Genomic DNA, 13,515 nt, shown 5'->3' with positions numbered 1-13,515 from the left:
ACATTCCAAAGATAAACGAGCCCTACGAGCCAGGCTCAGAGACAACCACTTCCTCTGTCTGCTTCTTCTCCTCCTCTCACTGCCCCTGCCCTTGGTGGTTTCTCACTGTCTCTCTCCATCTAGAGTGACAGCACCTGGTCTTCGAACTGCTCTTTTCTCTTTCTATCTGCTCCGAAACCAGCTCACAAGTCTCCAATCCAGCTGACTTTTAAAGTACTGCTGGCTGGCGGATGGTGCAGCTCAGTGGTTCAGTACTTCCCTGGTAAGCACAAAGCTGAGTTTGACTACTATCATTTAACTAAATATTCTTGATGACTATCCCATCTCCAGCGCCAACTTCCCACCTCTCTGTTGGATGCCAAGTGAGCCTGAATGGCCCAAGACCTTCATGATGAAGAGTCCTGCGTTTCTGATGTAGCGGAGAACAGACTTCTTGAGGTGTGTTTGTCAAAGTCTTGTCTGCAGAGGAACATGGATATTACCATTGACTTAATAGGTCATGTGCTTTTCAGAACTCAATAGGAAGCTCATGAGAAGCAACACAAACCTCTATAGGGAGCCAGTTTTGTCTGGCATCCGCTCATTCTCTATCTCACTGAACTATGTCCAGGAACACAAAGCATCTGTCCTTTTCAGGGACCTAGGTACCCTTGACTCAACATTACTAGAGAATAGAGTAGGACCCCCCACACACACTTTTGTCTGTCTTGGATAAGAGAACAAATGCAACAGAGAAGGCATGGCTCTGTGATGGCTGATGAATCAAAAGCCCATTAATAGACACCAATATATATTAATATGTAAGTATCATGCACTACAGAGCCGAGATCACACATGCCCTTCTCATGGCTGTTTGTCCCAGACGTCAAATTCTTGCCTTGAAGGGTTCAGGTGTTCTGGAGTACATGGGAAAGACAACACATATGGAAAATCCAGGGCTTCCAGCCTCTGAGCTCCTTCACCGCCGGCGGCCCTCCAACCCCACAGGCATGTCTGTCCTTACTTGCCTGAGCAAAGACGATGCCTGCCTTATAATTGTTCGGAAAATAAGTATGAGAGTGAACAGCAAGCGAAGAGATTGCTTATCTAGGAACAACTTCTCAAAAGTCCCATTTAAGGGACACATGAGGGAGGGGTCCACAGGCTGCAGAACGCTAGCTTTGCATTTTCTCACCAGCCTCACGATGCCCCAAAGCTAACATTTAGAAGTGGGTCTCTCGAACGGGAACTTCTAACCACGATTCGCAGGCTTCCTAACTCCCGCTAGCCTGCCAAGCTTCACTCTACACAAAGGTGAGGAACAACCAAGGCATTGAGACACGTGCTCCCCCGGCCAATGAATGAGCCATCTCTGCCCACGCAGGCCACATTATCATCCGCAAGAACAAACAATGGTGTCTGTTCTCCTTTCTCCCCACAACACTGAGCTGCTTCTCCACCTCTGACCCGGAGGCTGAGCCAAATTCCAGCAGAAATCCCAGGAGAAGCCCTGGCTTCCCTCGCCTCCTGCTACAAGTTAGCATGATCCAGTCAGAGCGGAAGGTTGAAAAGCCTTTCCGTTGAGACTAGCTTTATAAAACCCACCTTTGTGATGATATCCACGCGGAAAACTCACAGAACCAAGAAGGGGTTCATGACGAGTGGCTGACATTTTTTTCAATTGTAATTATTAGGGGGCTGGCATTTATTGCTGTGACTCATCTCCTCCGTGTCCAGTCACCCTGCGGCTGCATTTCTAGGTCCCCTCTCCTCCATCTAGAAAAGAACACAGACAATTTCTCTAGTGACTGAACCTGCAGGAACCTCACCCCATTTTCAGTTACCCTCTTAAACATTGCGGGGTGGAAGGAAAACAGAGGCCAAGGCTTTCCCACTTAGTGTGTCTTTGGGGAGCCCTGGGAGCAGCTGAGGCACATTACAGCATGAGATGAGTCCTTTGAGGTGTGACTGAAGAAAGAGTGAAGGACCAGATGACAGGAAGAGAGCGGCATGGGGCCTACAGGATGAGGGTCCCTCCTTACCGGAAGGAACAGGAAGTCTGCGGTGCCACAATGAGGGCAGTGGCTCAGTAACTGGAGAAGAGGAGGAACCAAAGGGGCAGAGACTTACAGCCAAACAACACTGGCGTGGATGAAGAACTGAAGATTTAAACCTTTCGTGTGCAGTATGTCAAAACAACAGACTTGTCAAAATGCAAATGCCTAAGCCCAAGCCAGTCATTCTGCTCCAATGGGCCAGGGAGGGACCTGAAGGAATCTTCTTTTTCTTTCCACCATTTCATAGCTCATTCTAACTTCAGTAGATTCTGGATTTGGCATTTGGAAAGTACTGAGGAAGGTTAAAACACTGGCTAAATTAATTTATAGACCATGTGTGCCCTGTAGATCCAGAGCACAAATTCAGTCAGAGTCCAGGAGAATGGCTGTGGTCATGTTCACATCTGAAAGTTAGGTCTGGAGATCCAAGAGTCAGGACTGGTCCAAAAGCTCTTGGTGAACATGGTGATCTATAGCTCAGTCTGGCAGGTGTCAGATGGTACACAGGCAAAGATATGGAGGTCCTGTGCCAGTGGCCTGACCCTGCCACATCCAACAGCAATGGGCATTCCTTGGGAGGGTGGGTTTCTTCCGCAGAAGCTATGGTAAGCAGAGGTATTGCAAGGAAGCGATTGCTGAGTTGCTCATCTGACTCCAACACTCATGATTCCAGGTTCTATGATAGAATCTCAAGATGGCACAGTTCAATTGTCAAAGAGCTCATCAAAGAAATAGACTTAACAAAACAATTAGAAAAAACTGGATGATCCACACCTTCTGAAACCAGGCCTCAGTATCAGCTCTCCCCACAGCATCAATTCTGAGGCAGCACCTTAGGGATCTGCATCCAACCTCCTCTACTCCTCTCAGCGTCTGTCTACCTTCCCTGCACCGATCTTGCTACATCCTTGGTCCTGACACCTGGGAGAGCTCCCTGTATCTCTCCACTTCAGCCCAATGATTATTTTCAGACTCCTTCTAGCCCAATAGCTGCCCAGCATTGGATCAGCAAATATGTTCTTTCTCAAGCCTGTTCTAACCTTCGCACAGTGGTATCTAAGCAGAACCTCCACTGGCTGTGAGACGCTGCACGGGATTTTACCAGCAGCAGAGGAAGAAGCAGGCCCCCTTTGTCTTCACTATTTTTCTTTCTCTGTGATAAAAAATACCCCAACAAAAGCAACTCAGGGGGAATAGTTTCTTCTGGCTTGCAGTTCAAGAGAGATACAGTCTGTCATGGCAGGGAAGCCATGGTAGCAGGAGCATGAAGGCAGCTTATCACGCCAGCAGTCCAGAAGCAGAGCATCAATAAGAAGTGGGTTTGGGCTATAAAGCCTCCAGGCTCAACCTCACAACGCTCCACCTTCCAAACAGTGTGACTGGCCAGAAGCCAAACGTTCAAACACATTGGCCTACGAAAAACATTTCACATTCAAAGCACAACACCACGGTGAGAGAAAGTGATGGAGCAGATATGGAGGGGAAAAGGACAGATATTGGGTAAGGAGCAGTAGCCAGAGGGAGAACTCACATTCTAAGATCTCTGATAAGCATTTCCTAACTTCAGTTGCTCTGTTAGGAAGGTAGAGGGCATTTTTTTTTTCTAGGCTCAGATGAAGAAAAGCTTTGTCTAGAGGTACTTTCCAATCACAGCCTTCCACATTCCAGGGGGACCAGGTCAGCAAAGGGGGGCTGAAGTGTGGCTGACAAAATATGGAAGAGACTGACTGACGTTACTAAAGCAAGAAGTTCAGGTCGCCATCTGAACTCGGCCAGAGCTGCACTTCTGGAGCCACCGAAGGCCCAGCTTTCTTTGTTGCTTTAGAGATTCAGAAGCAGAGCGAACCCTGAATTCCAGGCTCCAGGTGATTCCCAGATAGCTCTTTGATCTTTCTCTCTCTCTCTCTCTCTCTCTCTCTCTCTCTCTCTCTCTCTCTCTCTCTCACACACACACACACACACACACACACACATACACGCACACGTACATGTCTGCATCAGGCTTTTTCTCTGGGGCCACCCACCGGCTCCCAAATGATGACACAAAGACTTCTTATTAGTTTTGAATGCTCAGTCTAGCATAGGGTGTTTCTGGCTAGCTCTTTTAACTTAAATTAACCTGTTTCTCTTTATCTACCATTTGCCTCGGGGATTTTTACCTTTCTTCCTTCTGTAGGTCTTACTTTCCACTGCTTCTCATGGCTGGTTGGCTGGCAGTTGCCTAGCTGGCCCCAGACATGTCCCTCTCTTTATTCCATCTCTTAGAGAGTCTTATTGATAAAAATTTGCAGAAAATGCCATTCTTTTTGCTTAAAATTCCATAGGTCAGACACAGTGAGCAACCTCTTCCTCTTCTTCTCCTCATGATCTCTTCATCTCTGGATCTCAGAAAAGACTTCTAAACTCACAGACCCGTGGCCCCACTCTCCCATGGAAAGCGCGTGGGTGATCTCAGGAGACATTTTTCATCAGGGTTTGCCCGGGATTTTGGCTTAGTCCCACTGCATTCCAGACTCCTGGGGCTTAGCTGAAAGCTTATGTGAACAGAAATCCTTCTAAGCAGGGGAGAACCAAGATCCTCGATCCAAAATATTATTATCTTCCTTGGTACACGGATAGGTTATCCTTTGTAAACAGGCTGAAAGATATACAGGGAGAAATAATGAGCTGTAAAGTCATTCGTCAGAGTCCCTGATAGTTGTGGTCTGTAATAAATGTGTGAATGAAACATAAGCCTTTTCCCCAGAGAAAAATGTCTGCCATTTTCATAAAACAGATAAATACGGTCTCCATGAAAGAGCTGCCTTATCTTAGACAAAAGGCCACAAGGACAAACATAAAGAACTGTATTTTTGAGCTGAAAGGCCACCAAAGAATCCAAAGAATAAACTAGAGTTTTCCCAACAGAAAAGCAATTGCAACCCCTTTGGTAGCCCATAGGGAATGGCCCTTCAGGAAGGCGGGGCCTTTGCAGCCCTCCATGTGCAGTGTTAGCACGGAGCCTCGAAGATGTGCATCTTCCCTGTTTTGTTTTAAGATCAGGCTCGGGACACAGGGTACAGCCTTACTTCTGGCTTTTGAGCTGTCCTCATTCTGCCCTCAGAGGTCCGCTGCCAGCGGAGCCAGACAGAAATATTCTCCAAGCCCAAGAATGCCCAGGAACCAACAAACCTAGGTGGTTCCTAAGCTTATTTCCTGTGCTCGGATTCTGGAGTGGAATCCCAGGTTGGCCTGGCTACAAAGGCTGGAAGGTAAGAAAGGTGAAAAAAATTCTGGAAAATGTTTCCAAGTTTTCTATTTACTGGACAGACAACAAGCCAATGGCTGTTTGGAGGAGCTGGCCTGCTGGCGGCTGTTTTCCATAAATTTCCAAAGAGCAGTGTCTGGCCTAAGGGAGAGAGATTTGAGGTGTGGAATAAGAAGGGAGAAAAGTAAAAGGTGATTTATTGGTGCCCTTGGCATTTTAAAGCTGGAGTGCTTGGCAAAGCCGAAGCCATCTCGCTACTGTAGTCGGGAAATTAGCCAAGAAGTCGGAGCTATGAGGGGTGGAGATGCCATTTGAGAAGCAAACTGAAGGCAACGGTATAGATGCTGAGAAAAATGACCAGAAACCTGTCAGGAGAGGAGAGAGAGAGAGAGAGAGAGAGAGAGAGAGAGAGAGAGAGAGAGAGAGAGAGAGAGAGAGAGAATAGGAGTAGTTGTATCAAGAGAGAAGATGTAAGGGGCAGAGGAAGGTCTCTCTCCTAATATGTTACTAAGTAGGAAGGACAGTGTATCTCCAGTAGATACAAAGACACGTCTGGAAAAGGAAGGTCAACCTGTTAGAATGCCAAGGGGGACTGAAAACCAGCATTGCAGCAATGCTGAATCAAAGCGCCTGGCCTAGATGTAAAAGAGGAGGCAAATCTTCCTATCTCTTATTCACAGAAATACACAGGCAGAGCCTGCCTCATTTTTTTTTTCAAGTTAAGTCCTCTGGGAAAGATGTGTGTACCCCTAAAAAGGTTTCCTGCAGCCCCCAGATGTGAGGATGTCCTGCAGGCCCCAGGTGTGAGGATGCCCTGCAGGCCCCAGATGTGAGGGTGCTCTGCAGGCCCCAGATGTGAAGGTGTCCTGCAGGCCCCAGAAGAGCTTGAGATGAGGATAAGCTGTGTCTCTGAATCACACAAACCCACAGCCCTTTGGGAATCAATGAGGAGGTGACCAGGACTTAGCCAAATACCATTGTCCACCAACGAAAGATGTGTTCGGTGTCTCTCAACAATGCAGTGAAGGATGCCAACTTTGGAGATAAAGAAACAGAACTAACTCACCTTTGTGTATATAAAGAAAACAACAGCACCAAGCCTGCTGATGGCGTTAAGTCAGTACCAAGTGTTTGGCACAGCACCGGGATCGCGGTAGATGTTCTTTATAGTCTTTCCTTCCCTCTTTCACTCTCAGAGAAAAGATACTGAGAAAAGGGGTTTGGGCACATTCTCCAGGGCAGCACAAAGGGCTGGGGTTAAGTGGTGGCTTCGCTTATTGATTTTTCTAAAAGAAGATTTCAAGTAATGAGCTAGGGGGATAGATAGGAGAAGCTGAAGACTGGATACATAGAATTCAAACAAGTTTTAAACTCTGTGTGTGTGTGTGTGTGTGTGTGTGTGTGTGTGTGTGTGTGTGTGTGTACTTCTGGGCATCAAACCCAAGCAAGGTCTAGCACTTGCTAGGCAAGCACTCTACCACTGAGCATCCAAAGCCCAAGTTTTCCATTTCTGTGTTATACATTTCAGACACTAAATTTACGGCCTCTGGCTTAAAGTAGAGCATCCCTCACAATGTCTGAGTACCATATAAACTGGCCCAGGGGCATCCACCAGTATGAGAGAAATGCCAGTCAGAACAACGGAGGAAAGCTATGAAGGGCGAGCGGTTTGCCAAGAAAGACAACAGGCAGAAAGATGATCTGTGGAGCACACACAGAAGCAACTGAACGCCAGGCCAAAGCAATGCTAACAAACTCGGATCGCTGTGTTCCCGTGCCATAGCATGGGCAACGGGAAACAGAGCTACGGGCCTGGGTGGAAAATCTGATCTCAAAGTTTCACCAGAACTGGTGGAAATGGATCTTACTGTTGGGAATATATGGTAAGCACATCGAGAAGAGAAAACAAAATAGTTTTAGGCCCAGATAATGCTCTGTGTTGCTGATGGCATTGTTCATCCAGTCTTGACAGCCATGGTGTCAGACAGATCTCACCGAAAGCAGCTGTCAAAGCCTCATTGCAGAACCAGGGGATCCAGGTCTGGAGGGATAGGAGTGGATTGCTGCGTAAACATGAGGACACGAGTTCAGATCTCAGTACCCACTTGAAAACAAAAACAAACTATGTACCTGCCACACCAGGCCTTTGAGCTGGAACAGAGAGGGAAGAGCTTCTAGGCTTGCTGGAGGCCAGCTTAGCCCCAGGTTCCAGAAGAGAACAGGCCAGTGAGTGATATATCAGGTCACCTGGCATCTTTCTTTGGTCTCTGCACATGCTTACAAGTACATATACCTGCATATACTACACATGCATACACTACCCACATATGCATGCATACACTACACATGCATACACTGCCCACATATGCATACATAAACAAGGGAGCCACCCCCTAGTTATAGGCAGACTGTCTGCTATACTTACAGTTACTGTTAACAAATTTCCACACGTTTAGTTATTTATGTTCTAAGATGAGGTTAATGTGTTTTTTAAAAACTATGCTATAATTCTGAGGTTTGGGTTTTTGCCTCTTGTTTGTCTGTTTTTAGGTCTGAAATCGGTCTTAAGGTACTAAAATCAAGGTGTTGATAAGCCTACATTCCTTTCTGGATATTCTAGGAAAGAATCTACTTCTTTCTGTTTTGGTTGTGCTCTTTCCTTTGGGGGCTTTGCCTTGGCCAGCTTCTAAAAGTCTAGTGCGTTCCTTGACTCACGAACCCTTTCCATCTTTGAAGCTGAAGCTTCCTCATGCACATCACTGATGCTCTTGTTTCCCTCTAGTTTTTGTGAGTACCTGGTAATCATATCGGGATCTCCCCATTTTAATCACTGACACAACTTTAATGCTCTTTATGTCATAAAAACTAACATATACCAAAATTCCATGCATTGGACACAGACATCTCTGGGTGCTATAATTTTGCCTACCACATCTGCCAGCGACTCATAGTTGAGTGTCTCACCAAGAGTAATCTTTGGCTGAAGGTGGCTGCCTCAGTGAAGGGTGGGCCCCAGAGGAAAGCAGCAGTCACTAAGTGATGGATTAAAAATCAATGGCCCAGTTTCTTCACTTAGATATACAGCACCCTCCGCTCTCACAGACCACCTAAAGCCACTGCTGGAGATGTACTGTAAAAATCTGCCTCCTTTCTCTGTCTAATCATGTCCTTACACCCTCCAAGATTCTAGTCTTTGAAAGTCTCAAAAAATATTACCTTGCTAATGAATCTCTGCTTTGGAGTGTTTCCTGGGAAACCTGGGCTAAACTGATGGCCCTCACGAGTGGTCTCAGAAGGCTGAGTCTAACCTGAGATTCAGGAGCAGCACCATCGCAGGTCCACCGACTACAGAGACTCCATCACTCGAGTCTAGCATGCACAACCGTCATGTGTTACTCTGGTGTGCATGTGACAACAGTCATCAGCGGTGATGCAGGATGGGCTCTGAGTGGAAGGAAACGACCAAAGGCTGCACAGGCTCCAGCACTCGAGCCATTCCAAAGAAACCACAGTTACTGAGCGCTAACTACCAGGGAACTAGGAAAGGCAGCAAGAATCAAAGGCAATCGATTGTCAGCTAAAGTCAATGCGTAAGAGTCAGAAAAAGAGACTGGCCTTTTGCTACCAGATGGCAGACTCACCTGAGAGATGACCTCAGGTTCAATTACAAACTAAGGAGAGACAAGAAAAGATTGAGATTTCAATTTCAGCTGAGGATGTGGTTGGTGAAAGGTGGGACCATGAGAGTTTAGATGGGAATAGTCTTAAGTGACGCACTGAAAAGTCTTGAACCCCAAAGTCATATGACCTTCCAATAACTTACTCCCTCCATTCAATGGTAATGCTCCCTTTCTTTAAAGATAACACAGGAGTCAGTGTTGAAAAAAATAGTCTCCTTCAGGATCTAGCCCAAAAAGATCATCTTACAGACCATCTAAGTGGGTCATGAAGAGACGAGACCCAAAAAGGACTTCAGATACCAACCAGCACGCACCAGCAGATATCAGTAAGCTGCAAAACAGAACTAGGGGGCAGAGGGCGGGATAAAGAAAATATAGGTTATAAATATGAATGCAGAAGAGGTTACTGCTACAGGGCTCAAACCTATAGTATAGGCGTCCTCACCTAAGCACCAGGCAGATAATGCCACACTTGGCAAGACTGTTTCTTGGAAACTAGAAAAAAAAAAGCAATGGTATACAATAAGAAAAACGATGAAGCCAGAACTACCATGATAGCTTATGGAAGGGGAGCTGGAATGAGCCAATGAGGTGGGGGTATACAGTGGAATCTAGAACAGTAACCATCCAAATTATGTTCTGTGGGAAGTCAAGAGAGCACGGCACCTAACTCAGTACTGAGAGGGTTTAGGAACAGGACTGGAAGCTCCATGGGTACGGTCCCTGGTAGGGTGGGCTAGAAATGAAAATGAAGGAATCATTAACTACCCAGGTCTAGGGATTCATGAATCTTTCACTTTACTGAAGCGGCATAATCCCTAACTACATTATAAATATTTGTCCTCACACCTATCTATAATGCAGTCCTCACCACTCATCCGGGTCTCCTGGAAGCCAATCACAGTCCAGAGTTGAGGAGCCCAGTTCCAACAGGCACAACTACAATACAGTTCCTGCACCATGGCTCTAGGGTCATCATGGAAAGGTCAACGAGAAAGACTGTAAGAGCCAGAGGGATGGATAATTTGGTATGAGACTGCACTTCTCGGAAGATCAGAAGCTACACCATAAAGTCTCACAACATGACTGCCTAAACACAAGCTGAAAGACAACAGGCTAGACACACCAGTGTGGGCGTGGGAAAGCCCAGGAGGCCTCGACCCTACACAAAGAGTTAGAAGCAACTGAGGAACGCCGAGCGTGGGAGCAAGTCTTCCCCAGGGATGAGTATACCAACTAGTTGTAATTCCTAATGGTCAGCCCTGAAAACATAAAATACAACCACCGTTATATGAACCGAGCAGGTTGTACCTAGGGGTGTGTGTGTGTGTGTGTGTGTGTGTGTGTGTGTGTGTGTGTGTGCAAATAACAACAATTAATGTTAAAAGGTCAGCGATTTGAAAGAGAGCAATAAGGTATATATGAGAGAGTTTGGGGGGAGGAAAGAGAAGGGGAAATGATGCAATAACATTATTGTTAGGTCCAGAGGAGACCCAGGACAAAGGGTTAGCCGAGGTGCCTATCAACGTATCAGAGTGAACACTGGCCACCAGGTTCTCCCAGCATCTTCCTACTACTAGTTCCAGAGTCCTGGCTCTCTCAGCATCTCCCACCCTGCCCCCTACTCCGAACCTCTCCATCCCCTGAGCTCCCTTCCCTTCCACCAGCCTCTCTTTCCTAGATTACGTAGTCACTTGGACCATGTGATCTCTTGGCTCTTTGTCCATGCCTTCCTCTTCATTCTTCTCCCTCTCCTGGTCCCTTTCTTGACCCCTCTCTCTTCTCTTACTCTCTCACTCTCCTGTTATCTCTCTCTTTCCTTGCATGGCTCAGTCTATTCTGCTGCCATGATCAGTCTGGACTCTTCCAGATGCCTCTGGCTGTTCTCACCAACAGATGGTGTGGAAATGCCAAGAGAAGACAGGGTCTACGAGAAGCAAACCTGCAACAACTAAGCTGATGAACTCAAAGAGATAAACTCCTAGAAATATGCAATCAGTCACAACTCAACTCTGAAGACGTACAACATCTGTCTAGATCAACAAGAATATCAAATCGGTAATCAAAGGCCTCCCCCAAAGAAAAGCCCAGATACAGACGACATCATGAAGGAACCCTAACAAACATGGATAGGATTAGACTCAAGTCCCTGTCATTATCAAACTCTTCCAAAACATCGAAGAGGGGAAAATATTTATAGGCTCATTTTCTAAGGCCAGTGCTACCCAAACAACAAAGCCAGTTATAGACAGTTTCAAAAGAAAGTTACAGACCAATATCCCTGATGAATATAGATGTAAAGATTCTTAGTATTAACAAAGCACATTCAACAGCACACTAAGCAATCATGTGCCACAGTCAAGTTCAATGGCCATGCAGGAGACAAGGATGGTCCAACTGACAGGTGCAGACCAATCAAGGGCACAGCTCAGTAACAGAATGAAGGACAGAATTGCAATCACCTCTCTAGAGGCAAAAAGGCAACAGCAAAATTGAATCTCCTCTCATGACGAGAACTCTCAAAAAAGTGTGTGTAGAAGGAATAGGCCTGAGCATAGTAAAGACCAGATACGAGGAGCCCACAATTGATGTCATACTCAACAGTGGACAGCGACCTCATCACACTCAACAGTAGATAATCAGAAATAAGGAAAAGATGTCTCTGTCACAGAACACCATGGTTCTGCTTCCTCGACCCAAACCCTCACCCTCATCCTCTCACAGGTGTTAGGGTGCCCCCCAATAAAGTCTCGCACACAGATTTCTACCTTAGACTCTGTTTTGTGAAGAATGAACATAATACACATTATGTTCATAATTCATATAAAGTTCCATTAAAAGCATCCATACACTTTGACCTGGATGCCTCTTCTCTAAGGCAGTCTGAGGAAACAAGGGAGATGAAGTCAGTTTGGGGGTCACTGTTCTGCCATTTCAGTTAAATCTGTAAACAACCTAAATGTTTGATAAGAGAGTGACAAATATGTGATTCTTTGCAGCCATTGCAGTCCCAATCTCTTTTAATGTAAGAAAATGTTAACAACATGATTTCAAGCGAAAACGCCAGGGTGTTGCTATAAACTACGCCATTATAAAAAGTTCAAACATGTTCCTTAGAAAACTGCCACACAAGATCTCCTGAGGAAATTGGGAGCATGGGGGGGGTAGGAGAAGAGTGGGGCGGGGAGAAGGAGAAGGCGAACTTGAGGGATCAGGAAGGGCGAGTTGGGGGAAAGACAGAGAGGAAGAGCAAGGGAAGAGATATCTTGATTGAGGGAGTCATTATGGGGTTAGCAAGAAATACAGCACTAGGGAAATTCCCAGGAACCCACAAGGATGACCCCAACTAAGACTTTAAGCAATAGTGGAGAGGGTGCCTTAACTGCCCTTCCCCTGTAATCAAATTGATGACTACCTTAATTGTCATCATAGAACCTTCATCCAGTAACTGATGGAAGCAGATGCAGAGATCCAGCACTAAGCACTGGGTTGAGCTCCTGGAGCCCAGTTGTAGAGAGGGAGGAGAAACAAAATGAGCAAGACCATGAGGGGGAAACCCAAAGAAACAGGTGACCTGGGAGCTCACTGACTCCGGACTGACAGCGGGGGAACATGCATAGGACCGAACTAGGCCCTCTGAATGTGGGGGACAGTTGTGTGGCTTGGGCAGTTTGTGAGGCCACTGACAGTGGGATCAGTATTTAACCCTAGTGCATGAACTGGATTTTTGGAGCCCATTCCCTATGGAGAGATACCTTGCTCAGCCTAGACACAGGGGAGATGGCCTTGGTCCTGCCTCAAAGTGATATGACAGACTTTGTTGACTCCCCATGGGAGGCCTCACCCTCTCTGAGGAGCAGATGGTGGTGGTATGGGGGGGGGGGTAGTTGTGGGGAGTGGGAGGAGAGAAGGGAGAGGGAACTGGGATTGGTATGTAAATAAAAAAGAGTGTTTTTGAAAAGTAAAATAAAATTAAAAAAAGAAAACTGTCACATAAAGGAAACTTGATAACTCCAGTGGGAATGTCTGAGGAAAGCTCAAGGACACAGATGTTGCTTAATTGATCAAAGTTCTATGACACAGTTAGCGTAACTCCAGGCAAAAAAAAAAAAAAGGTGATGAATTCCCTGGTCCCATGTAATACACATGTCAAGTATGTAATATCAGACAAACTGCACATGAAGGAGAACTGAATTGTAACTTAAACATTTGAAGATACACGGCACAGAAGAGGCTTTGTCAGCTGGACACAAGCCAGAGACACATGTGAAAGGGACTCTCGGCTTAGAACTTGCCCCCATCCAATTGGCGCCAGGGCATGTGATTCTGGGTGGGTGTTCAAGCCAGTAAGCTTAGCCAGTCATGGAAAGTAAGCCAGTCCCATCCCTCCATGGTCTCTTGCTTCAGTGTCTACCTGCAGCATCCTGCCTTGAACCCTGGCTTTCCTTGATAACGGACGGCAACCTGTAAGCTAAAATAAACCCTTTCCTCCCTAAGCCTCTTTGGGTCGTGGTGTTTATCAGAGCCACAGAAGGCGAAGTAGGGCAGGCAC

This window comes from Alexandromys fortis, unplaced genomic scaffold, assembly GCF_014885135.2.
Source record: "Alexandromys fortis isolate MF-2015 unplaced genomic scaffold, M_Fortis_MF-2015_v1.1 scaffold_6, whole genome shotgun sequence".
Lineage (NCBI taxonomy): Eukaryota > Metazoa > Chordata > Mammalia > Rodentia > Cricetidae > Alexandromys > Alexandromys fortis.
The sequence above is the reverse complement of the archived record's forward strand: the minus strand, read 5'-3'. Positions refer to the sequence as shown.